Source organism: Podarcis filfolensis (assembly GCF_964270895.1).
Source record: "Podarcis filfolensis genome assembly, chromosome: 1".
NCBI lineage: Eukaryota > Metazoa > Chordata > Lepidosauria > Squamata > Lacertidae > Podarcis > Podarcis filfolensis.
This window is the reverse complement of record NC_139604.1, coordinates 11,786,347-11,813,958: the sequence shown is the minus strand read 5'-3', so window position 1 is coordinate 11,813,958 and position 27,612 is coordinate 11,786,347.

Below are 27,612 nucleotides of genomic sequence, written 5' to 3'. Positions count from 1 at the left end.
CACGGAAACACCGTTTACCTTCCCGCTGGAGTGGTACCTATTTATCTACTTGCACTTTGCCGTGCTTTCAAACTGCTAGGTTGGCAGGAGCAGGGACCGAGCAACGGGAGCTCACCCTGTCGTGGGGATTAGAACCGCCGACCTTCTGATCGGCAAGTCCAAGGCTCTGTGGTTTAACCCACAGCACCACCCACGTCCCTTAACCTTTACCTTACTATCCTTTAAATAGAATACCTGTCCATTGACTATGTTCCCTGGAGTGAGTCAATGTAGACAATCTCTACATTGTATAACCAACCACTTAGTATTATTGACTACTTAGTCACCACACTGAAAAACAGTGCTGGATCAAAAGGCCTTGGAAGACAATGCAAAGTGTGTGGGGTTTTTTAAATAAAAAAATTCAAGGAATAAGCTTTTTGAGAGCCTGTTTATTTTTTCTCCTGAGCAAGATAAACACAGTCTTATCTTAAGAACAACTCTGGTCATCTGAGTTTGTGAGCGAATGTTTCATTAGAGTATGAAGTGCCAAGGAAATAATGGAAAACTGTATAAGGGTTCAGCATTGAATAATCTATTGAAGGATTCTTTTAAATAAGTTATTTACCTTTAGCATTACTGAGGAGAAAGAAAACGGAATGTGTGCTTATGGTAGCCTTCAACTTTTCACACCTGTATCATATATCATTCTTAAGAGTGACATCTTCTGTTACTATGGAAACAATTTTGACATTAAAATGTGTTTATTGCTGGGCTATTAAGAGAGTGATTCTGGGGAAAAAAACAGAAAAGGTCAAAATATCAGAGTAATTCACATTACACTATACATTTCAACACATTCCTTCAAAGATGGAATGAAATGAGCTATCGCTTTTTGAAAGGAAGCACTTAAGCCTGGTCCAAATACTCTCTGACAATGGCGGGATATAGTAAGAGGCTGAAATTACAATCATATTCATGCCATCTTTGTACCTGGCACTGTGTTCCCACCCCCTATAGCGAACTCTTGCTGTGCTCTCAAACATTTCCATTATTGCTGACTATATTCATATGGGCATTTCTCTCTCCTGTCCTCAGATGCTATACAAGTTGGTTTTTGCGGTAGATCTAAACCGGGCAAAGAGGTCTTTTGAAAGTGCCAACACAAATAGGCCATGAATTCGTTTCAGGACACAAGGGGAACTTAACCAAATGAGGGTCCATTTGGTTCTATTTCCATGCGCCCTGAAATGAATATAAACAGAATGTAATGTGAGTTTCTCTTTGCTTCTCTCATTCGTTCTCTTTGGGTTCCAGTCCGTTCAAGGGTGGAGAAAGCCTACGATCCTAGATGATTGCAGCAGTGACATGAGCCATTTTCTTGCACAGCTCTACATTTTTTTGCCCATTCCTAACATAGGCAAACCCAGTCAGATGAGCGGGGTATAAATAAATAAATAATAGTTGTTGTTTAGTCGTTTAGTCGTGTCTGACTCTTTGTGACCCCATGGACCAGAGCACGCCAGGTACTCCTGTCTTCCATGGCCTCCCGCAGTTTGGTCAAACTCATGCTGGTAGCTTTGAGAACACTGTCCAACCATCTCGTCCTCTATCGTCCCCTTCTCCTTGTGCCCTCCATCTTTCCCAACATCAGGGTCTTTTCCAGGGAGTCTTCTCTTCTCATGAGGTGGCCAAAGTATTGGAGCCTCAGCTTCAGGATCTGTCCTTCCAGTGAGCACTCAGGGCTGATTTCCTTCAGAATGGAGAGGTTTGATCTTCTTGCAGTCCATGGGACTCTCAAGAGTCTCCTCCAGCACCATAATTCAAAAGCATCAATTCTTCGGCGATCAGCCTTCTTCATGGTCCATAATAATAATTACTATTATATTATTATTATTACTTCTTCTTCTTCTTCTTCTTTGGCGATCACTCGTAGTCGAGTAAGATTGTCTTCCATAAACACGGTTTTAACAATCAGTCCATAAGTGACTGTGGAGGCCAATTCTGGACCCACGTGTCCTTCTACACAGGGGACATTGGTTTCCAGGTGGGAGCTGTTGTGATGGTTGCTACAAGGGATGCGAAAACCTACAAGCTGGCCAAATTGCTTGCAGGAGAAAATCCTACCCTGGCCTCAAATACCGAATTAACCATAGCAAGGTTCATAGACAATGTACCTGCTCCACCACCACCCACCCCCACCCCCCGCGGCCCTCTAAGGACTGGGTGGGTGCGTGGAAAGACCCCACAACCATAGGCCAAGAGGGCGGCCAACACCTGATTGCCCCCCCCCACTAAAATAGGCTGGGGTGGGCTGCTTGCAGGAGTCCCAGGTGCGCAGATACTTTCACCTATTGAACTGAATAATGTTTTCTCTGCTTGCCTTGATATGTTTTAACTGATCGCTGCTACTTTATTGTTAAAGGTTTTGATTCCCATTTGGATTTATTTTATCATGATAAGTTTGACTGAGTGAATGACTAAGTTTATTTCTATGCTGCCTTTCCACGGTGAGCTATCAGTTTACAAAGATACCCACTTCTTAGCAACAACAGCAGAACATCATACATTAAAAGCATCTCGATACAGGGCTGCCTTCAGGTGTCCAGGGAAAGTTGTATAATTATTTATCTATTTGACATCTGACGGAAAGGAGTTCCACAGGGTTGGCGCAACTACCAAGAAGGAATCAATGTACTTAAAACCTCAAGGATGGCAGTTGAAACCAACCAATTTCAATTAACTGTGTACAAAACACAGACTTTCTTTGACAATTCTGCTACATTTTTGCCTTAAAAGAATCCAATTTAAAATGGAAATACTACTACTACTACTACTACTACTACTACTAATAATAATAATAATAATTTATTATTTATACCTCAGCCACTCTGGGCTGCTTCCAACAAAATATTAAAACACAATAATGCATCAAACATTAAAAGCTTCCCTAAACAGGGCTGCCTTCAGATGTCTTCTAAAAGTCTGGTAGTTGTTCTTCTCTTTGACATCTGGTGGGAGGGTGTTCCGCAGGGCGGGTGCCACTACTGAGAAGGCCCTCTTTCTGGTTCCCTGTAACTTGGCTTCTTGCAGTAAGGGAACCGCCAGAAAGCCTTTGGCGCTGGACCTCAGTGTCTGGGTAGAACGATGGGGGTGGAGACGCTCCTTCAGATATACTGATATGTCAAAAATACTGCTATTTTAAATAACAAATTAAGAACAGCGGTGGTAGAATCAATAGGTGGCACTTTCCTTGAGTGCCTGAAGCTCTTTGCCTACATTTTCCTTAGTAACAACCCTGTAAGGTAGACCACCAATACTACGGTTCCCATTTTAAAGACAGAGGATGAAAACTTGGAGGCAATGGCCTCCATCCAAAAAAAACCTCCCAAGAGAGTACACGGTGTAAGCTTCTTCAGGGACAAAGGAAAGGAGAAGTTGTCTAAGCAGAGAATGGTTTTATTACAACATTAAAAGTTCCCCAGGGAACTCAGCCCTTGCAGAAAGCAGACTTGACGTCATGGCCTATCAGCCGGCACCATTGTGTCCTGCAACTTGTAGCTCCTGCTGGCCAGATCCTGCCCCCACCCCCACCACTATCTTAAGCTCAAGAGCAGAGCCAGGAAAAGTTTCAAACCAGCTCAGATTGCTCTTTATGTACTTAAGACAAGGGCTTCTGGATCAGGCCAAGGACACATTGAGTCCAGTATTCTATTCTCACAATGCCCACCTTAAAGACATAGAGATGGGTTTCCCCAGTATGTGCTTCCTTAAACTTTCCCCCCCTTTTTGTACAGTGGTACCTTGGGTTACATACGCTTCAGATTACATACGCTTCAGGTTATAGACTCCGCTAACCCAGAAATAGTGCTTCAGGTCAAGAACTTTGCTTCAGGATAAGAACAGAAATTGGGCTCCGGCGGCATTGAGGCAGCAGCGGGAGGCCCCATTAGCTAAAGTGGTGCTTCAGGTTAAGAACAGTTTCAGGTTAAGAACGGACCTCCGGAACGAATTAAGTACTTAACCCGAGGTACCACTGTACACTGTTCTGTTTTAACTATAGCATACAGTTTTATTCGGTTATTTAGCTTTTTAAAAGTTTTATTATTTTATTTTAAATGCATTTGCATTGATTCCCCCTACAGCTTGGAGAACTTTTTGTATACTAAGTAGCATTTTACTATTATTATTATTATTATTATTATTATTATTATTATTATTATCTGAAGGTCTCCAACTGACCTACCAACAACATTAATATCAATCTTTTATGCCATAAACACAAACAATCCCTGTCACAACCACATGAAGTTTGGCAGCACAAATTCTCTCTCTCTCTTTCTTTCTATGTGTGTGTGTGTGTGTGTGTGTATATATATATATATATATATATATATATATATATATATAACATTATATATATGCAAAATTAAAGACAGATGAGGGGCCATATGTAGCAAGTAATCATGTTGCAAGCAAATGGTGAGATAATGATGGATGGGGTGACTTCAGTCATACATAAGTATGCTAATCTCATGGTTGGTAAATATGCTCAGCAGCAGAAAACTGCCAACTGAGAGAGTCCTTCCTTGGACCAAAAGAAAACTTAAGTTGGTTGAGTGACATTGCTAATGAAAGGGCAAGGCAGGGCCGAGGAACCCTGAAGCAGTGTGTCGTGCACAGGCGAGCTTCCAGGTTTTTATAGACCTTGGGCAAAGGAATACTTCCCTGCGGTGATTTCCACCTCTCAAGTAGAAAACAAGGAGTTAAATGTTGGTCAAGTAGTAGCCGTCTCAGCAAACATTGCAACTCAGCCCGTGTTTGGCTCCCTCTGTCACACAACCTTGGACACCTGAGTTTCTTTTATTGAGAGAGAATGTTGACCAGGACGCCCAGAGTTATCTACCAGCTTTTCAGGACTGCGGGTCCGCATTCTTCACAAGGAGAAAGACCTTGGTTCGGCACCTGCTCACAAACAGTATTAATGTAAGAGACCGTTATCTTTATGGTTCTGAACAATGCCAAATCCTTGAAGCTAAGGACACTAGTTAATATTTCAAACAAAGCCCGTGCAAAACGCATTCTGTTTTTTAAGCAGTGAGCTAGGCGAAGGAAGACTGGTACAGATTTATCCCAGCCGTAACTGCTACCACTTCAACAGAGTTAAATCAATTAATTGAGATGTCTTTCCTGTTCTGTTTCAAGGGCTCAGAATGGGGAATTATGATTCCTTAATTCATGTTATCCTTGCAGAAAAATAAAAAATAAAAAGCAATACAACACTAGTTCTCATCGCAATTATACATACATAATTGTGCTGAAATCTCTGTATACAGATTCTAAAATCCAGACTCGGATCTTCCATTGTTGCAGCAGACTTGCAGCAAAACACTTAAGTATGGTTATCAGAATCTTTCCTGTTTGGACACTCACAGGACAATTTATATTACAATCCCTATTGTGAATTGCGATCGGCCATATTCACCACCCCAACAACAAAAATAGCAGATTTGCTTGAACTTAATGCTATGTGAAAAATTTGCCTAATAAATTGTACGTTGCAAGCCCTGATTCTATAAACATATAATGTTAAGTGTGTATATATTCCTATAACATGCATGCCAACATTTTTGGCAGGAAGGGCGGTAGTGAATCTGATGTGAATGTTATTAACATTGATTTCTTTTTTAAAGTATTAGGAATCTAGAAACTGGGTGCTCTTAATCAAGTCAATTCGAATCAATAGGCTGTTGTTGTTTAGTCGTTTAGTCGTGTCCGACTCTTCGTGACCCCATGGACCAGAGCACACCATGCACTTCTGTCTTCCACTGCCTCCCGCAATTTGGTCAAACTCATGCTGGTAGCTTTGAGAACACTGTCCAACCATCTCGTCCTCTGTCGTCCCCTTCTCCTTGTGCCCTCCATCTTTCCCAACATCAGGGTCTTTTCCAGGGAGTCTTCTCTTCTCATGAGGTGGCCAAAGTATGGTGTAGTGGTTAAGAGCGGTAGTCATGTAAACCGGGTTCGCGTCTCCGCTCCTCCACATGCAGCTGCTGAGTGACCTTGGGCCAGTCACGCTTCTTTGAAGTCTCTCAGCCCCACTCACCTCACAGAGTGTTTGTTGTGGGGGAGGAAGGGAAAGGAGAATGTTAGCCGCTTTGAGACTCCTGAAGGGGAGTGAAAGGCGGGATATCAAATCCAAACTCTTCTTCTTCTTCTTGGAGCCTCAGCTTCAGGATCTGTCCTTCCAGTGAGCACTCAGGGCTGATTTCCTTCAGAATGGAGAGGTTTGATCTTCTTGCAGTCCATGGGACTCTCAAGAGTCTCCTCCAGCACCATAATTCAAAAGATTCAATTCTTAAGCAATCAGCGATCAGCCTTCTTTATGGTCCAGCTCTCACTTCCATACATCACTACTGGGTAAACCATAGCTTTTACTATAAGGAACTTTGTTGGCAAGGTGATGTCTCTGCTTTTTAAGATGCTGTCTAGGTTTGTCATTGCTTTTCTCCCAAGAAGCAGGTGTCTTTTAATTTCATGGCTGCTATCACCATCTGCAGTGATCATGGAGCCCAAGAAAATAAAATCTCTCACTGCCTACCCCTTCTATTTGCCAGGAGGTGATGGGACCAGTGGCCATGATCTTCGTTTTTTGATGTTGAGCTTCAGACCATATTTTACGTTCTCCTCGTTCACCCTCATTAAAAGGTTCTTTAATTCCTCCTCACTTTCTGCCATCAAGGTTGTGTCATCTGCATATCTGAGGTTGTTGATATTTCTTCCGGCAATCTTAATTGGGATTCATCCAGCCCAGCCTTTGCATGATGAATTCTGCATATAAGTTAAATAAGCAGGGAGACAATATACAGCCTTGTCGTACTCCTTTCCCAATTCAGAACCAATCAGTTGTTCCATATCCAGTTCTATCTGTAGCTTCTTGTCCAACATAGAGATTTCTCAGGAGACAGATGAGGTGATCAGGCACTCCCATTTCTTTAAGAACTTGCCATAAGGCAGTGATCCATGAAGGGGGTCCCAAACGGTAGCCTTTTACATTTCTCCATAGAAGTGAATGCTAGGTAAAGGTAAAGGGACCCCTGACCATTAGGTCCAGTCGTAACCGACTCTGGGGTTGCGGCGCTCATCTCGCTTTATTGGCTGAGGGAGCCGGCGTACAGCTTCCGGGTCATGTGGCCAGCATGACTAAGCCGCTTCTGGCGAACCAGAGCAGTGCACGGAAACGCCGTTTACCTTCCTGCCGGAGCAGTACCTATTTATCTACTTGCACTTCTGATGTGCTTTCGAACTGCTAGGTTGGCAGGAGCAGGGACGGAGCAATGGGAGCTCACTCCGTCACAGGGATTTGAATCGCTGACCTTCTGATTGGCAAGTCCTAGGCTCTGTGGTTTAACCCACAGTGCCACCCGCATCCCAGAAGTGAATGCTAGCTGCTCCCAATTAAAGATGTAGGAAAAGGTACATTATCTCATTAGAATGGACAGCTTCAGGGGGCATTATGCTGTTTCTCCAACTTGTACTGCCAATTGACGTCTGCTTTGTTTGTCTCTAGAACTCAATTGAAGCTATTGTATGTGTGTGGCAAGGGGGATGAGTCAGACCTGCTCTGCGTAGTCCTTTTATTTCTTGGTCACCCTGGAATGTGACAAGATGTCAGAAGAGCGAGTTGACTTCTTGGAGGCTGTCTTTTGTATATATGTTAAAAGTGTTTGGCTTTTTTTTATTTTTGGTGAGATGATGGGTTAATATGGGTTATTTTGTTTATAGCGTAATATTTAATGTTGAATTAATCTGATAATGTACCAAGCTGTCTGCAGTCTCCTTAAGAGATTGAAGAACTGGTCAGTATAATAGATTAGAGAAATACAATAATATTAAATTTTACAGGCCTAATTGTTCTGTTCTAATCTGATTTCATTTGATTATCTGAATATAAGTAGGGCAAGTATGTCTGAAGCCATTATGTCATGAATCACAGAGCTAATACCATTTAGAATTTACTGTACATGGAGTAGATATTCATAGGAGTCTTCAAATGATCGCTGGATGCATTCATTTTGCTGAAAGGTTGTACTGGATTAAACTACCAAAAAAAAAAAAAGTTGTACAGTGGTACCTCTGGTTAAGTACTTAATTCGTTCCAGAGGTCCGTTCTTAACCTGAAACTGTTCTTAACCTGAAGCACCACTTTAGCTAATGGGGCCTCCTGCTGCTGCCGCGCCACCGAAGCCCGATTTCTGTTCTTATTCTGAAGCAAAGTTCTTAACCTGAAGCACTATTTCTGGGTTAGCGGAGTGTGTAACCTGAAGCGTATGTAACCTGAAGTGTATGTAACCCAAGGTACCACTGTACTGGATAAAACTACCAAACACCATGGTTCATTCAACTTTTTAAGTAGTAGTAGTAGTAATAGGAATATTCAGTTTTAATAGGCTACAGCAGTTCTTTTCAACACTTTTGTGCTATAATGCATTCATATGTGGTAAATAAATATTTATTCATAATTCATATTTTTTGTGAAAAAAGCTGAAGTGCCTCTTTTACACAGTTAATAAACATATTTAGCAAAAAATCTTATAACTTTTTGCCTCTCTTCTGCCACCTTCATAAAATATTATGCATTTTCAATTCCCAATCTGTCGTGGTTGGCCTTTGTTTTTTTTTATAATTTTTTTATTGGTTTTTCAACACATATTAAAAGACAATACAACACAATACATAGACAAACAAACATATATGTCGTGGTTGGCCTTTGAGCCTCCCCACATCACCACCAATTCTGTGCAGCTCTTGCAGTTACCACTCTATGCAAGATTAATTCCCTCAGGCCACAATCCTAAAGCTGGTCAAAGGCTGGCTGAGGGGTTGCTGAATGCAGCTTAAGTGCATTCAGCCTTTGTGGTGGAGAGCCAGTGTGGTGTAGTGGTTAAGAGCGATAGACTCATAATCTGGGGAACCGGGTTTGCTTCCCCGCTCTTCCACATGCAGCTGCTGAGTGACCTTGGGCCAGTCACACTTCTTTGAAGTCTCTCAGCCCCACTCACCTCATAGAGTGTTTGTTGTGGGGGAGGAAGGGAAAGGAGAATGTTAGCCACTTTGAGACTCCCTAGGGTAGTGATAAAGCGGGATATCAAATCCAAACTCTTCTTCTTCTTCTTTCATCAGAAATGCTGAAATTTGATTGCTTACAGGAGTGGGGCCTTCTCAGTGTCGGTTTGGAAAAATAAAAGGAGAATTCCTAGATGCCAAGATCCAAGATTAGGACAAGTACTCTTTGGTGAGAGAACACCTGCAGAGACTGAAAATCACATAATATGCAGCAAACCGAAGTGTGAAATTATAGGCTGTAAAACTTTTCAGATATGCCCTTCCAAGTGAATTCCACAATTATCCCCTTTGAAAGTTCCTCCCAAAGTTTCCCTCTTCCTCCAGCATAGGAAAAGACCACAAGTTAAAAAATGGTTTACTTACAAACTCCCCAAAGGTCAGGTTCATGTGCTTTTCCATACATCAGTCAGAAAAGTTGCACAGGCAGTAAAACGTAGTTTGGTTAAAGGTAACGGTAAAGGGACCCCTGACCATTAGGTCCAGTCACAGACGACTCTGGGGTTGCGGCACCATCTCGCTTTATTGGCCAAGGGAGCCGGCGTACAGCTTCCGGGTCATGTGGCCAGCATGACTAAGCCACTTCTGGCGAACCAGAGCAGCGCACGGAAACGCCGTTTACCTTCCCGCTGGAGCGGTACCTATTTATCTACTTGCACTTTGATGTGCTTTTGAACTGCTAGGTTGGCAGGAGCAGGGACTGAGCAATGGGAGCTCACCCCGTCGCGGGGATTCGAACCGCCGACCTTCTGATAGGCAAGCCCTAGGCTCTGTGGTTTAGACCACAGAGCCACCCTGGTAAAAGTTCCTAAACTGTTGGTATAGGAAAATGTTTGTTTCAGTTTCCGTTCTTGTTTGAAACAAGAGAAGCTGATTAAAGCTATGCAGCTGAGGTGGAGCAGCCAGCTGGGACCTCACACACTGAATGCACAGGTAGATTGGTAGGGAGTAAAGGCTTGATCACCTATTTCCTCCCAAAGTAAGGGGAAGTGATATAGCTAAGCCTGGCAGGACAGCTTACTCGGTGGTATTAACCCTTTCATGCCTTAAACAGTCACTGAAATATCTTTCCAATTTGCCACCTGCAAGAGGGTTAACTCCTCCCTCCTCAGAAATAACCCCCAACAACAAAATGCCAACCTCTACGTTGTAGAACAGGGGTAGCCAATGTGGTGGTGTTGGACTACAATTCTCTCAACCTCAGCCAGCCAGAGAAAATGGGAGTTACAGCCCAGGAGTGGGGATCCTGGTTTGGCCAATGGGACAGGTCATTTTACCTATCCCTTGCAGATTATATTAAGTGATGATTGTTGGGATTTCAACGGTTTGGAGATTGTTAATCTCAGAGGCAGCCTGGTGTCACCCTTCAGTGATGGCGTCTGGTTCCTTGAGAAACATGATAGTTCAATGAAGTGAGTTTAGATGTAGCTGCTCCAGGTTCTCATGTCTGCTGAGCCCTGAAGCTCCCTTGGACAAGTCCACTCCTATCCATATGGTGAGGTCCAATCCTCATGGTCCACATATAGCAGAGGCCTTAGGCCACATGATCCACCCATCTACATGGTTGATAGGAATGATCACTGGAGGGCTTGGAACATGACATAGACTTTCTAATAGCAGCACACGGTTGTGTCATGGGAAATGAGACAATGGCTGCATGAGTGTCCATGACCAGCAAGGACTTGGAAACCTTCCATGGTCTAAACTTAGGAAAAGTCCAGACGACAAATGACTGCACCGTTTTTCTTCTGCACCGTGAGCATTGTTGACTAGCGAGATTTTTCTTTTATCTTGAAATCTGTCATTAAATATGTAGGTGTAGTTGTTAGTTAATCCATGGTGGATAGTGAAAATATTAAAATTTAACTTCTCCATGCTTCATTTCTCTTTTACTAGGACAATAAAAAAAACAACAACCCACAAGACCCAGAGTGACTCAGAGGCTGCTTCACGTATCCCCAAAGTAGAGCCAGGCTTTGCTGAGTTGGATTGAAGAACCTTTAACTTTTTCTCTTCTTCACTGGAAAATAATGAGAGAGAGGACCTGCTGCTTAGATTGTTCTACATTCACCAACATCTGCAGAGGTACAGATCTCTCTATTTTTCCAAACCCGTTTCATAAATTTAATTTCGTTGAATGGCTTAATTACAGTAACGATATCACTTTTATTTCCAAGGTGACTAATAAGATTGAAAAACTTCAAGAATGTCACTAGGCAGTCCATTTTACAGATGAGGATGGCTTCCAATAAACACTGGTCATTTCTTGATCGGAGTTTTCCTCCCCCTGACAAAAAATGAGAGTTTTGCATCGAAGGGGAACCAATTGGTTTTGCGGGTTTGTGACGGGTGTGGGTGACAATTCTACCATAACCGTAACTAACCCCCTAAATCACCACTGTAACCATTTTAGAAGAGTTTGGATTTGATATCCCGCTTTATCACTACCCAAAGGAGTCTCACAGCGGCTAACATTCTCCTTTCCCTTCCTGCCCCACAACAAACACTCTGTGAGGTGAGTGAGGCTGAGAGACTTCAGAGAAGTGTGACTAGCCCAGGGTCACCCAGCAGCTGCATGTGGAGGAGCAGGGAATCGAACCCGATTCACCAGATTACGAGTCTACCTCTCTTAACCAGTACACCACACTGGCTCTCAGTGATAAATCCTGATAAAAATATAATGGGTGACATCTAACTTTGCACAAGCTTATTTCCCCCTCTTCTCTGTCCCTTGCACACACGCACACACACACACACACACACACACACACACACACCAATTTGCTCCAGAGGGTCCCACAACCCTTCAGAGAAAATATTGATGGTGGGGCTGTAGTGGGGAGTAGCAGAAGGGAGAGTCCCATTGTACCAGTGGAAGTCTGTTCTGCTGGTGGGCAGGCACCATTGAATGTCACCCGATTTACATGCATGTCTCCATCACTATCTCTTTGTCACACTCTGGTGCCCCCCATGAACTAAATCTAGGGCATGGAGATTCAAGAGAGGATGAACTCTGGTCTCAGTGGTTCCAGTTCTCTTCCAAGGGGCAAAGTAAAAGGACTAAACTTTTGAGGGCCTATACCTGATCCCTGCCCCAGATACAAGGAGGTTCTCCTTCCACTGACAAGGAACCCCAAGATGCTACCATATATCTGTGGGTTCAGGGATCTGCTGGGCTCCCCCAGGTGAAACTACAATATTTGGAACCTTCTCCCACTTTCATCCTCATCATCATGGTGGGTAGTTCCATTTAACGTGAATAAACATCAATGACCATGCTTTGCCAAAAAAATTTATGGAAAGGGCAGAGGCAAATATTTTTAGGAGCCTCTTTTCAGGGTCAAATGAACAGGAGGTGCAAGCAGACATTAGCTGGCCCTGTGGTTGCTTGACGGGAGTTGCTGGTCCAGCGGTCCATCATCTGAGCTGCGTTTTTGTTGTTGTTGTTTAGTCGTTTAGTCGTGTCCGACTCTTCGTGACCCCATGGACCAGAGCACACCAGGCACTCCTGTCTTCCACTGCCTCCCGCAGTTTGGTCAAACTCATGCTGGTAGCTTCGAGAACACTATCCAACCATCTTATCCTCTGTCGTCCCCTTCTCCTTGTGCCCTCCATCTTTCCCAACATCAGGCTCTTTTCCGGGGAGTCTTCTGTTCTCATGAGGTGGCCAAAGTATTGGAGCCTCAGCTTCACGATCTGTCCTTCCAGTGAGCACTCATCTGAGCTAAGTGTTGCCTAATAAAAGGGCCGGCCGTGGGCAACTGTAGCCATCAATCAAATGGCCTATCTTCAGATTTGCCTGGTTCCCCCCCCCCCAAACAGGTTTCAGGGCACCTAAAATATCTTCTGGTTCCCCTGCTCCTTCCCACGCCCATTGCAAATCTCTGACGCTTTCCAGGTCTGCAAGAATACTGAGCGTAGACTAGGGCAAGAGGACCTCACAGCAAACAACTCCTCTAGTCCAGGCTACAGGATGACTAATGCCTGGTGAATAATGAGCACAACCTCAGCGCTTGGAATCGCTGCTGGGAATTTCTTCTGGGAGCCATTGTCTGCCTGGCTGAGGGGCATTCGCGTGCCTTGCCATTAGCCTTAAACACACATACCAGCACCTCGGCCTTGACCTCTTAATGGCCTAGTTTGGGCAAAAGGCAGGCCTCAGGAATCAATCGGCTTGAGATTTCCCCTAAGTTCAGCAATTTAACCTCCGTGAAGGATTTCGCTTCCTGTGATGAAAGGAGATAAGGATCTAGATATGTAAACACCGTTTTTAAAAAAAATATAATCAGGAAGCATGGATTTCCAGGGCCAAAACAGAACAAAAGAGTGCCCTGCTAATAAGACAACAAGTTACTGCTTCTTCTTCTTCTCTCTCTCTCTCCTCTCCTCACTAACTTTAAATTCCACTAATCCTACGTTTTCTTCTTTGGGCACAAGAAGCTCTTGGTTCTTCTGGGCTTTTGTTTCAGTGGAAGATGCCTGCTGGTCAGAGACAAACAATGCAGTGCAGGGAGGGGGGATACAGGATTCTCTGGCATTTATGGCTTTGTTAGCACATTAGAATCCAGTGTGTAGCAAGGAATTTGGCACCCCCACCCTAAAAAAAGGCTGAGGAGTTTGCTGGAGATCGGAGACCTTGCCTTTCATGGTGAGGAGCACAGAGTCCACAGCAGACAGAGCCAGCTCAGAGGGCTTCAGCAACTCGTACCCTCAGTGCCTAGGTGGGCTCTATGACAGCCCCAACATTGCAATGTGAAAGGGCCAGGGAGTGACATTTGGCTTAGCTTTTTTATATATCAATTTTTTCCTGGTACGGTTGTAGGGGCATGAAAACCTCCCCAAACTTTGGGACTGGAGTGTTTATCTTTGATTTGTGGTGGTGGGAGGACTGGGTGGTGTCGATGCTATTATGATGAGGTGGCTTCTCTGTTTTCTCACTTAAAAATCTTGGACGCTGTGCTTGACAAGCTGACGACTTGGAAAATCTAGTTGTATGTGATCCCGGGAATGACATTGCTCCTAGCATCGTTTTCTTGGATGCCTCTAGGAGCAATATTACCTCACTATCTCTCAACATGGCAGCACTTAGACTCTGTAATTTCCTTCCCATTGGCATTAGATAGGCGCCTTTGTGGTACTGTTTGTGGTGCCTGCTATAAACCTTATTGTTTTGGTAAGCTGACGGAGCTCACACCGGTAGGCTTGCCTTTCAACGCACACTGAGCCCAATTTCTCCACCCATCCCTAGTTCAGTACAGTGGTACTTTTTTTCCGGAAGTCCGTTTGACTTCCAAAACATTTGTAAACCAAGGCACCACTTCCGATTGGCTGCAGGAAGCTCCTGTGGCCAATCAGAAGCCGCGTTGGACGTTTGGGTTCCAAAGAACGTTTGCAAACCGGAACACTCGCTTCCAGGTTTGCGGCATTCGGAAGTCAAAACGTTCGACTCGCAAGGCGTTCAGGATCCAAGGTATGACTGTACAACAAATGAACAAGACTCATTCAGAACTCTACATTCCTGGGAGAAGCTCATTGCAGGCGCTCTTGTTATCCAATGCAATTTTTATTTTTTGCAAGTTATCCAAACAAAAGGCTCCTTTTCTTTTTTTGCTAGTGATGAGCATGAGAGCTGTATTTCTGTTACCAAACAGCAAACGCTCTTTTACCAGGTGCACCACACGGATTTTGCTGAAACGCACAGCCACAAATTCAATTCAATAAATGAAGAACAGCCTCTGCTGCCCCCCTTGTCAGAAGGCAGCGTCTTCCTCTATTGTCATTAAACACTCTCCCACTCTCACGGAAACACATGCTCCTTGAAGAGACAGCATGTTTATTAACCCACATGCTGGGCTTTTCTTTAATAAATGTGCTTTCGGTTTATTTATTTATTTTGCTTTTAATTTGCAGAAATTACAATCAGCCACACTTTCTTTCTTTCTTTCTTTTTTAAACCAAACCAACAAACCAAAAAGTGTTGGAGCGAAGAAAGCGAAACGAAATAAATGTTTTTGATTCCAGTTCCGATGGTAATGCTGCGCTGGACGGGGAAGGTAAATAAACTCTCTGTGTGGGTGATGGTCTAATAGGAAATGGGTGTGCCTTCCTTGCACGGCAGGGCCTGTCATGTGGTTGACATGTTGCACTCCTCCTAAAGCCACACTTGGCACAACCGCCTCCTCCTCCGACGTGGCGCTCCTGGCAGAACTGGCTTGAAAGAGCCCCCCCCCAAAAAAGCGCTTCTTTCTTTGAAACAAGAGAGGAATTCACAAAGCTGACAACACAGGGGCTGGTGAAGCCAAGTGAAAAAAGTGGTCAGAGCCATATTTATTAGCCGTGAGATCAGGGCATGAGCTTACCTCAGTGACACAGCTCTTGTTATTTTCTGAAGAGAGCTTTTTGTGGTCGAAAAGCTGCGCAGGATCATATGGAACTGCTTAGGGGGAGAGAGCAAAACATACACCCACCCCTTAAATGATTTTAAAGCAAAGCATTCCAAACTTCCTCTCCCCTCACTCTGCCCCCTCGTCGGGATTCAACCTCTAATTGTTGTGCTGAACCTCCCTCCACGCTCGTTCTGTCGTGTAGAGGACAGTCATTGATCGCAGTGCGTTAGAGGTTCACCCATCATTCGAAGTGGGGCTGTTTGGAAGTGCAAGCATCTCTGTTCACATTGGAACGACAGCCAGCCCCCCTGCGCCAAAAATTTGGACTCAAATTGCAGACCCTCCAAGTGTCCCTATTTTCCAGGGACAGTCCCGAATTTACAGAAGCTGTCCCGGTTTCTTTTCCCTCATCCCTTTCTTTCTTCTTCTTATTCTTCTTCTTATACTTATTATACAAATTATACAAATAAGTATACCAAGTTTTCTCATGTCATTTGTATATCACAAAAATAGCATAATAAATCTGGAAAAATAACTACAACATAGGTTTCATGATTAGTGATCAATGTGTAAGTTCTTGGTTTATGAATTGGTTTAAACATTAAGAGTTTTCATGGCAGGGATACTGGAGTGGCTTGCCATAGTGATGTGTGGAAGTGAGAGCTGGACCATAAAGAAGGCTGATTGCCGAAGAATTGATGCTTTTGAATTATGGTGCTGGAGGAGACTCTTGAGAGTCCCATGGACTGCAAGAAGATCAAACCGATCCATTCTGAAGGAAATCAGCCCTGAGTGCTCACTGGAAGGACAGATCCTGAAGCTGAGGCTCCAATATTTTGGCCACCTCATGAGAAGAGAAGACTCCCCGGAAAAGACCCTGATGTTGGGAAAGATGGAGGGCACAAGGGGAAGGGGACGACAGAGGACGAGATGGTTGGACAGTGTTCTCGAAGCTACCAGCATGAGTTTGATCAAACTGCGGGAGGCAGTGGAAGACAGGAGTGCCTGGCGTGCTCTGGTCCATGGGGTCACGAAGAGTCGGACACGACTAAATGACTAAGCAACAACAACAACAAAAATTAAACATTAAACATTAGGAAGAAGAATAAAAAAAAGAAAGAGGGGGAGGGGGAGGGGGAGTGGCGGGTGGGGTGGGGTGGTTATGCTTCTTTATTCTACTTAGTGTGTGTGAGGGGTTGTGTCAGCGTTACCTGTACAGTATGGGTTCTCTTACTATTCACTTGTATTTCCTTGGTGGTGAGAGAGGTTGGGGGTGGTTTAGGGTGTGGTAGGTTGTCTTTGATTGGCTGTGGTTAGAATTGTTTTTGTGTGTGAGCGGGGTGTGAGTGTGTATTTTTGAATCCGGTTAGCCAGATTGATTCGGGGGATTCTTGTCATTGTCTTGTTGGGCTGTGTATGTGATAAAGGGGAACCAAAGCGGGGTGAAGGCTTTGTCTCCGTGTCAGTTTCAGTTTCTTGGTTAGTTTTTTCTAATAAGGCAAGAAGTAAGGGGAAATGTGTGTGCGTCTTATGGAGCGAATGCAGGCTGCGCAGCTATCCCAGAAGCCAGAACAGCAAGAGGGATTGCTGCTTTCACTGCGCAGCGATCCCTCTTGCTGTTCTGGCTTCTGAGATTCAGAATATTTTTTTCCTTGTTTTCCTCCTCCAGAAACTAGGTGCGTCTTGTGGTCTGGTGCGTCTTATAGAGCGAAAAATACGGTATATTGGAAGCTGCCGAGAGTGGCTTGTGCAACCCAGTCAGATGGGTGAGGTATAAGTAATAAAATTACTACTACTACTACTATTGAGTAGGATGTCCCTATTTTCATTGGAGGAATGTTGGTGAGCCAACTTCCTGCGTATTCCTTATCCTCTCCTCACTCCAAACTCCTTCTCTCACAACATGGACTTGGTTGCTTTTTTACTTCTCCAGATTCCTTTTCTCGATCTTCTGTTTGCTCATCGTCAGAATATGTAGCACAATTGGCCAATAAATCGAGGCTTTGTAGTGGTGAACCAGTGTGACTGAAAGTCTCCCATGTTTTCTCCAATCCTGGCGTCTCCAGAAGAATGTCCAGAAGAGAATTGCATGGACCAGTATCCAAAAGCAGAAAAGATGTAGATAAGAAAAATAAAAGAATAAAATTTAAATTGTGGTTTTTTTTCCAGCTCTACCCTCAGCCAAAGCAGTTTTTTAAAAAATTATTTAATCATTATTTCAATACAAACAACAACCACAAAAAACACATACAACAAAAACCACAATAACACTAATAACACAATTTAACAATTCAGATTTGAGTACTGATATACCTATGACTACACCTTTTTAACAATATTTACCCACCTCTCCTCCCCCTACTTCCCACCACTGTCCGCCTTATCGCTTAAGTATTCCTTCCAGATTTCTTCATATTTATCCATTCTTAATTTGCGTCAATATGCAATTCGTTCGTAGGTAACTAGTCTGTCCATATTGTCAATCCATGTGCTCAATGAGAACTTTTTGCGGCTCTTCCAATTCATCAAGACAAGTTTTTTTGCTTCTAATATGGCACAATACATCCATTTTTTTTTTGACCCCTTGTAATCTCCCACGTTTCTGGTATATAATTTAGAATTAAATTCATTCCCCTAAATAACAATTTCTTTTTATTACTCTTGCTATATATATCCTCACCTCGCACCAAAATGATCTTATCATCGGGCAGTTAATCATCATATGCACTAAGTTCGCATTTTTACTCCCACATCTCCAGCAGTTGTCTGCATTTGTTATTTTCTTCTGGTAAAGTTTTGCTGGAGTCCAGTGGATTCTGAATATTATTTTCTGCTGAATAAGTCTTAGTCTTAGATCCATAGAGGCTATTTCTGTTGATTTTATACTTGACTCCCATATATCATTTGTTATCTGTACCCCTAACTCTTCACTCCATTTTTGTCTATCATATTCTAAATCATATTTCTTTCTGTTGAGTAGGGTTTTATATAGTGCAAGTGTAGAGTTCTTTGTTTATGCAGAGAAACGTGGTTTGTTTCCATGGCAATGTTTTATAATTCAGCCCACCCCACCCCCCATATTAGCATTTAATGTGGATTTATATATTTTTATTGTGCTGTAACGTATTAGCAAGATAGCATATATATTGCATAGCATAACTTGCTTCCCATGTTTTTCCCAGTAGTGATGTACGGAAGTGAGAGCTGGACCATAAAGAAGGCTGATTGCCGAAGAATTGATGCTTTTGAATTCTGGTGCTGGAGGAGACTCTTGAGAGTCCCATGGACTGCAAGAAGATCAAACATATCCATTCTTAAGGAAATCAGCCCTGAGTGCTCACTGGAAGGACAGATCCTGAAGCTGAGGTTCCAATACTTTGGCCACCTCATGAGAAGAGAAGACTCCCTAGAAAAGACCCTGATGTTGGGAAAGATGGAGGGCACAAGGAGAAGGGGACGACAGAGGACGAGATGGTTGGACAGTGTTCTCGAAGCTACCAGCATGAGTTTGACCAAACTGTGGGAGGCAGTGGAAGACAGGAGTGCCTGGCATGCTCTGGTCCATGGGGTCACGAAGAGTCGGACATGACTAAACAACTAAAGAACAACTTGCTTCCACAGTGAATGCACAAAATGGCCTTGAGGACATGACTGCTCAGTGGGAATAATAATACTGTACTGACTTAGCTTACAGAGTGAAGACTGCAGTCCTATACACACTTACCTGGGACAGAGTCCTGTTCTGCTCAACAGGTTTACATCACTGAACACATCTTCAGGACTGAATTCCTGAGAACCAGTGTGTGCTTAGTGGTTAGAGTGTGGTACCAGGACCTGGGATTGGGTTCTAAAATGGAGAAGAAGGAGAACTGTGTCCACCAGTTCTTTTGGAGGAAAGGTAGAATATAAATGTAATATATCAAGAATAATAAAAATGGTTTTCCGTGCTCTAAACTTTAGAGTTGAAAGCGCTATATAAATGATAAGCATGATTGTTAATTTGGTTTCATGAATGCATTGATGGCCAATGGGATTAACAACCAACTTATTTTCTTACCCCTGTAGAACATCTAGATGATACTTTCATGCCCTACTATCAGAAAGCTATTCTTGATTTTTAGTCTATGCTCCAGAGCAGGAGAAAAGAAGCTTTCTCCATCTTCAGTGTGACAGCCCATCTAACTCTACTCTGACTGAGAGAAACTCACTTCACGAGTTCTGAGAGGGGTCTCTCCTAGTGTGGTGTAGTGGTTAAGAGCAATGGACTTGTACTCCGGTGAACCGGCTTCAATTCCCCGCTCCTCCACATGCAGCTGCTGGGTGACCTTGGGCTGGTCACACTTCTCTGAAGTCTCTCAGCCCCACTCACCTCACAGAGTGTTTGTTGTGGGGGAGGAAGGGAAAGGAGAATGTTAGCCACTTTGAGACTCCTTAGGGGAGTGATAAAGCGGGATATCAAATCCAAACTCTTCTTCTCTCCTAGTCCTACCAGGAGATTCTGGGGACTCAAACTGGCACCTTCTGCACGCAAAGCAGATGTCCTACCTGTGTGCCATGGTCTTGTCCTGAGAGATCTGCATTGGCTCCCAGTATGTTTCCGAGCACAATTCAAAGTGTTGGTGTTGACCTTTAAAGCCCTAAACGGCCTCAGTCCTGTGTACCTGAAGGAGCGTCTCCACCTCCATCGTTCTGCCCGGACACTGAGATCCAGCACCGAGGGCCTTCTGGCGGTTCCCTCATTGCGAGAAGTGAGGTTACAGGGAACCAGACAGAGGGCCTTCTTGGTAGTAGCGCCTGCCCTGTGGAACGCCCTCTCATCAGATGTCAAAGTGATAAACAACTACCTGACATTCAGAAGACATCTTAAGGCAGCCCTGCTCAGGGAAGTTTTTAATGTGTGACATTTTAGTGTATTTTTGGTCCCTGTGGAAGCCGCCCAGAGTGGCTGGGGAAACCCAGCCAGATGGGCAGGGTACAAATAATAAATTATTATTATTGTTATTATTATTATTGTCTCATGGTAGTAAATTGCAGCACTCTATGGTGTCCCACCTTCCCATCTCACCACTTGACAAGAGGTGCCCTTTGTTTGCATTGAGATGGGCCCTCATCCCACCGCATACAGGAAGCTCCTTGTTCCTTACAGTAGTTGAACAGCAGCTAGGACTTACGACGCAGCAGGAATTTACTGTAGATTTCATGCTATTACCCGGGGGGCTAGCTCGCTCATTGCAACTCATTTCCATTTTTACATTGAAAATCTGGATTGTAAAATTTACTGTTTGATGCACAGAGTTTAAACTCACAACCATTAGACTCTTACAACTCTACTAATGTTACTTTTATGGGCGCTGGCTATGGTCCTGGTTTACCATTTCATCAACGAAAAGACGATGCAGCTGTCATTTGTGACCAAATGGTGTGATTTAAGTGGAAGGGCAAACTTTTCGTGTTGCCTCCTCCCCGCACAAAAGGAATCTGAAACGGAAAAGAACTGTTCCACAAAACTACCAACAATCATCTGGGACTTTCAGCTGACTTCAGTGGGAGTGTTAAAGCAGGGAAGAGAAATCTGTGGCCCTCCAGATGTGGACAGATCACAGTTCCCATCCTCCCTGATCATGGACCAGGCTGACTGGAGCTGATGGGAGCAGAGGGTGCAATCCTGCTGGCTGGCTTACTGCGACCTTCTGATCGGCAAGTCCTAGGCTCTGTGGTTTAACCCACAGCGCTACCCGCATCCCTATGATGCTTAAAACCTTATAACAATTAATGTAACTTTCTGCGGTTACTGAAATCGTTCTGCCATTGTGCACCTTACTGCCTGGTGAGGTGTTTACCATTTTTTTATTTTGTATCTTAAAGGGGATAGGTGAAGAAGAGACAATGGAACCACAGTCAGGCATTTGTAGCAGAACTGTTGGTGGTATGAACAATAGCCTTATGAGCCAATATCTGCAAGCTAATTAATTTCAAGGTGAAGTTACTACAATGTTCAAACGTATAATATTTGAAAAGCTCCAGGACATTGACCTGAGATATTCAGTGTGTTCTCAATTCATTTCCTGAAAGTAAAGCCAGCTCTTTGGCTAGCTTCGCTGAGAGTTTTGAAGAGGCTTTGAGTAAAAAAGGCTTTCAATAATTTCACGCAGGACTTAAATTAGCTTTTCTTTACATTGGTCTGATCCAGTGCTATGATTCATTTGTAAGACTATAGCTTTGCTTTTTCCTCACTAGGGGAGAAGATTTGATTCAATTCTCATTTAAAGGTGAATCTGCGCAATTCGCACTCTTCGAATAAACATCTCTGAATTTTGCGATGCAGTTGTCCACCCAGGTAATGTGCACAAAAATGCATAGTATTGGGGTAAAATTTGCATATTCTAGTTCAAATTGCATACAGAATGCATTGTATTCGGGAAAATCGCTTTGCAGAAATGTGTGCTTTAGGCAAGATTGCATGCTAGCATGTGCATATTGAGATAAATTCCCACTGAATTGCTGATACATGGACAGCTGTGAGTCCAAAATGACTCCCAGGCTGCGCACTTGGTCCTTCAGGGGCACAGTTACCCCATTCAGGACCAGGGAATCCTCCACACCTGCCCGCCTCCTGTCCCCCAAAACAGTACTTCTGTCTTGTCAGGATTCAACCTCAATCTAAACTGACCTTGTCCATACCAAAGCTCTTCTTTAACTCTTCCCCCCTCCCAGGATAGTTCTCTGGGTTGCCCCACATTTTGCCTTACGGATAAAAGCACATCGCCCACTTATTATCACAGAATGTCCAGCTGTCCTTACTCCTTCAAATAGCTTTCCTGGCATGAACAGATGTTCAGTACCATCGTTCTCCATAATGAAGATGTCCTTGGGGGTTTTCTTTTCTGTTTGACATATTAAATTCCTTTGTACAAATGACAAGAAAGGCAGGCTTTCTTGCTGCTGAAGAATTCCCAGGGCTGGTGTGCTAGTGGTTCACACACAACCAACAGGACTTTTAATGAGCGGGATCCCCAATTAGCAGGTTTCAATCTCCTGCCTAGGTGAAAAGGAGGCCATGACTATTATTTGGTACGCATGGGTGCTACCATTCTGGGAGGGGGGGAGAAGCTGTGGGGAGGAGCAGAATAGCTCTGACCCTCTCACCATCTTTCCCGTTGCCCACTGTTGTGGAAGGCAGTTGTGTTGAGACATTTGTGTCTCTATTTCCATAGATGCAGGAGGCTCATCCATGAGTTGAGGGCTACAGGAATGAAGTAGCGGGAGCTTTCCCCAATCTGGTCAAACAATTCCAAAGTCTCCAGAACTGTTGTTAGCTGTAGAAGTAGTAGTATTACATGCCTACACAAAGAGAGAGAGAGAGAGAGAGAGAGAGAGAGACCCCGTTGTGCCATTGTGGAGAATGCATTATTATTATTATTATTATTATTATTATTATTATTATTATTATTATTATTTATATCTCACCCATCTGGGTGGGTTTCCCCTGCCACACTCTGGGTGGCTCCCAAAATAATAATAATAATAATAATAATAATAATAATAATAATAATAATAATAATGTGACAAAACATCAAACATTAAAAACTTCCCTAAACATGGCTGCCTTCAGATGTCTTCTAAACGTCGGATAGTTTTTTATTTCCTTGACATCTAATGGGAGGGCGTTCCACAGGGAGGGTGCCACTACTGAGAAGGCCCTCTGCCTGGTTCCCTGTAACCTCACTTCTCACAGTGAAGGAACTGCCAGAAGGCCCTCGGCGTCGGACCTCTCAGTGTCTGGGCTGAACAATGTGAGTGGAGACACTCCTTCAGGTATACTGAGCCGAGGCTGTTTAGGGCTTTAAAGGTCAGTAGCAACACTTTGAATTGTGCTGGGAGCCAATGTAGGTCAGCATAATGGTTGCCGACTTAAAAAAACCCAGAAACCTTAGGACAAAAGGCAGAAACTGCTACTGCTAATGGGTGACAGTGTCCTCTGAGGGAGAATTTCTCCTCCCCCTTGGGGAAATTCTGTGAAATGCTTCCCCGCTTACGAATAGGGCGAGGATTTCAAGGGTCCCCAAAATATCCTCATTTCCCTTAGATCTAGTCTATATACCTGCATCTCCTCTCCAACCCTGCTAGAATGAATTTTACAGTCTCGGTTTGATCACCCTCAGAAGGAGATTGTGTCGTGACGGAGGCCAAAACAGTAACAGCTGCCAAGCAATCGTTATTATAACAGGAAAACACATTGAATGCTGGGATGGTGCCATGGGTGGAGTTCAACTTTGTGGAGGTTTTATAGGATGCCCATGTGTGTTGGAAACTCAGTACTAAAAAGTCTATTTGCAAACATTGTCCTCGACATTTGTAGTTTTTCTTAAGAGTCAAAGTAAACAGGGAAATGATATGAAAAGGTTTTATGGGCATTTCTCTGAATGGGATATACATGCAAAGCTATTCTCTCTAATGACCATTCTTTTCTTTCTTCCTAGGGGGCGGAAACACATGCATTTTAAAAGGAGCCGCGATGCATTTCAGCTCTCCTTGCATTGCTGAGCTTGGTGTCCTTGCTGGGTAACGTTCTCGCATCTTCACCTTTGAGATGGTTTGCTGCCTATGTGTGAAATTAAAAATGAATTTCTCTTATTTAAAAGTGGTGGTGAACAAGGGGGCGGGGGGAGAGGCTTTGTTTCAGGAGGTCTGCACAACTTGAATCCATTGGTTAATGGACAAAACAGCACAAAAGTGTTATTACGGTAGGACCCTATTACACACAGTTTTCAGAAACCGAGTTTCAAGTTCTGCCTGACCTCCGTTTCAGAATTACACTTTTGTCTAACCAGTAAAGCCCAGAATTCAAAAGGCCCTGTACAGGGGTGGGGAACCAACGAGCCTTCAGATTTTGTTAGACTACAACTCCCATCATCCACGACCATTGGCCATGCTGGTTAGGGCTGATGGGAAATGGAGTCCAACAATATCTGAAAGGCCACTGGTTCCCCACCTATGGTCTAGCACATGGTTACTGTCAAGAATTGGTTGAGCACAGAGGAATGGTGGAATGAATCAGCTAGGGAACCACCAAGGGAAGAAGGTTCAGAGCCCAGGAAGTGGTGAGAGAAGATGGGGAAGAGGAGGTATTGGAAGCTGAAGGAATAATAATAATAATAATAATAATAATAATAATAATAATAATAATAATAATTTTATTTATATCCCACCCTCCCCAGCCAAAGCCGGGCTCAGAGTGGCTAACAACAGTAAAATAATACAGCATTCTAAAATCAATTCATTATAAAATCAGTTCAATTCAAATTGATGGCAACCAACCATTGGGCTAGAGTTCTGTGAAGAATTACCAAATGGGGGTCAGCCTGTGCCTTGGCCAAAAGCCTGGTGGAACAGCTCTGTCTTGCAGGCCCTGCGGAAAGATGTCGAGTCCCGCAGGGCCCTAGTCTCTTGTGACAGAGCGTTCCACCAGATCGGAGCCACAGCCAAAAAAGCCCTGGCTCTGGTTGAGGCCAGCCTAACCTCTCTGTGGCCCAGGACCTCCAAGATGTTTTTGTTTGAAGACCGTAAGGTCCTCCGTGAGACATACCAGGAGCGGGTGGTCCCGTAGGTACGAGGGTCCTAGGCCGTATAGGGCTTTAAAGGTTAAAACCAGCACCTTAAACCTGATCCTGTACTCCACCGGGAGCCAGTGCAGCTGGTATAGCACCGGGTGAATGTGATCTCGCAGCGAGGACCCCGTAAGGAGTCCCGCTGTGGCATTCTGCACCCACTGGCGTTTCTGGGTCAGTCTCAAGGGCAGCCCCACGTAGAGCGAGTTACAATAATCCTGTCTGGAGGTGACCATCGCGTGGATCACAGTGGCTAGGTCAGGGCGAGAGAGGTAAGGAGCCAACTGCTTAGCTTGGCGGAGATGAAAAAATGCCGCCTTTGTTATAGCTGCAATCTGCGCCTCCATGGAAAGGGAGGTGTCGAAGATTACACCCAAACTCTTAACTGACGGTGCTGGCACTAATTGCGCCCCCGCAAGAGATGGGAGTTGCCCCCCCAATCCCATATCGTCCCAACCCAGCCAAAGGACCTGGGCTTAGTTTGCTGGGAGAGTCTGGCAGAGATAAGCCTAGAATCAGAAGCTGAAGCCTGAGGGTGGAAGCCAAGAGGCAGAGATGAGTCTTGCTGACGAAGAGTCATGAGTGTCCCCCATTCCTCTCCCGATTTGTCTCCCAGAACCAGTAGAGGCATGAAAAGGTAGAAGGGGAGTTTGGTTGTGTGCCGGCGGAGTCTCTGATTGCTTGGAAAAGAAAACCTGCAAAGGAGGGGATTTAGATGGTTGTGGGTTGGTGGGAACCTTCAGTCTCAGCAACTGCTTGGGGGCTGATCTTCATTAGGCTGTGCAAATTATCTCTCCCCCCAATAAAGAGTTAACTCCAACTGTGTGATTTACTGCTGACTGGCTTCTGACAGTTGGGGAACCCTTTTCAGCCTGAGGGCTGCATTGCCTTCTGGGAAAGTTTCTGGTATCACCTGCCAGTAATGAGGGGGAGCAGATGCAGAGGGGAGCAATTTTATCTTTGTACAGTTGGCTACTTTCTATACACCCCTCCCTATTGCTTATCCAAGCCAACATTATCAGAGTTCAAGGACACATTCCAGTCAGACAAAAACACTCAAGGAGGGTGCAATGCAAAGGTCAGTAAGAGGCGTGAATCTCTGGGGTGTTGTGGGAAGAGTCCAAGGGCCAGATACAGAGTTTTGGACAGTCGTTTTTGTCTGGTCTGGTGGATTGAGAAATCCCCCACTGTTTAAATAATATGTATGAATTGTCCATGGGATGCGGGCGGTGCTGTGGACTTCCCGATCAGAAGGTCGGCGGTTCGAATCCCCCCAACGGGGTGAGCTCCCGTTGCTCGGTCCCTGCTCCTGTCAACCTAGCAGTTCGAAAGCACGTCAAAGTGCAAGTAGATAAATAGGTACCACTCCGGCGGGAAGGTAAACGGCGTTTCCGTGCACTGATCTGGTTCACCAGAAGTGGCTTAGTCATGCTGGCCACGTGACCTGGAAGCTGTACGCCGGCTCCCTCGGCCAATAAAGTGAGATGAGCGCCACAACCCCAGAGTCGGTCATGACTGGACCTAATGGTCAGGGGTCCCTTTACCTTTATGAATTGTGCATTGCTTTGCAACGATTTGTTGGGTCTCTGGACCGTAATAAAGATTGATTGATTTAAATAATATTTGGGTCACTTTATAATGAGCTCCCTCCATAAACAACAGGGGTTGTTGTTTTTTGGGCTGTGGTGGGGAGAAGATAACTTAAGATGGAGAATTCTAAATTGGCTCCCAGTTGTGTTGGCACCTGCATATTCTGACAGTGCCACACTAGAACCATAGCACAGCCATGAGCAAGCACCAGCACATTGTCTAAGTGCCTGTTACTTATGTGTCCCTAACTCTGGTTTCCAGGGCTGGATATGGAGGAGAAGGCATGAGAAGCTTTGATGACAGCCTTGCCCTCCAGTCAGCAGAAGGATGGAGCAGACAGATATTCCAGTGTCACACACCTCTACTTCTTTCCCAGTTCTTCTTCCTACGCAGAAGTGAGTGAAGTAAACAGACAAATAATAGTAGCAGGATCCGTTGTCGTGCTTCCGTGTTGGCTTTCAGCAGCGTACAGCTTACATTTCGGCTGTGGTTTTACGGTTTCCTTCATTGTGCGTTGCCGGATTTTCTCCACTCTTCTCTGCGTAATGAAAACATCTTGTCTTTCATCCCCTAAAAATATCAGCCTGATGAGGAAAACTGATAAAACATTGGTTTCCCCTTTTGGCCCGTCTGTATCTTTTGACACTTTACTCATAGTTCTCGTCCTGTGGAATTTGTGGATTGGATAGTCAAAGGTTCCTTTTCGGCTGCCCGTGTTGGCCTTATAAAAATTCTCTTTCCCTTTTTTATTTCTTTCCAGTGTGCCTACTTCCTATGTAGTGAGAGAGCTTCAGTTTCCTTCAACTTCTTCGCCACACATCCCATCCCTCAGCAAATGCTATATTCTGCACTGGTGAGATGTTCTACGGGAGCCAATATCTACATGGCTCTGTGCTTGAAACCAGCATTGTTGTTGTTGTTGTTGT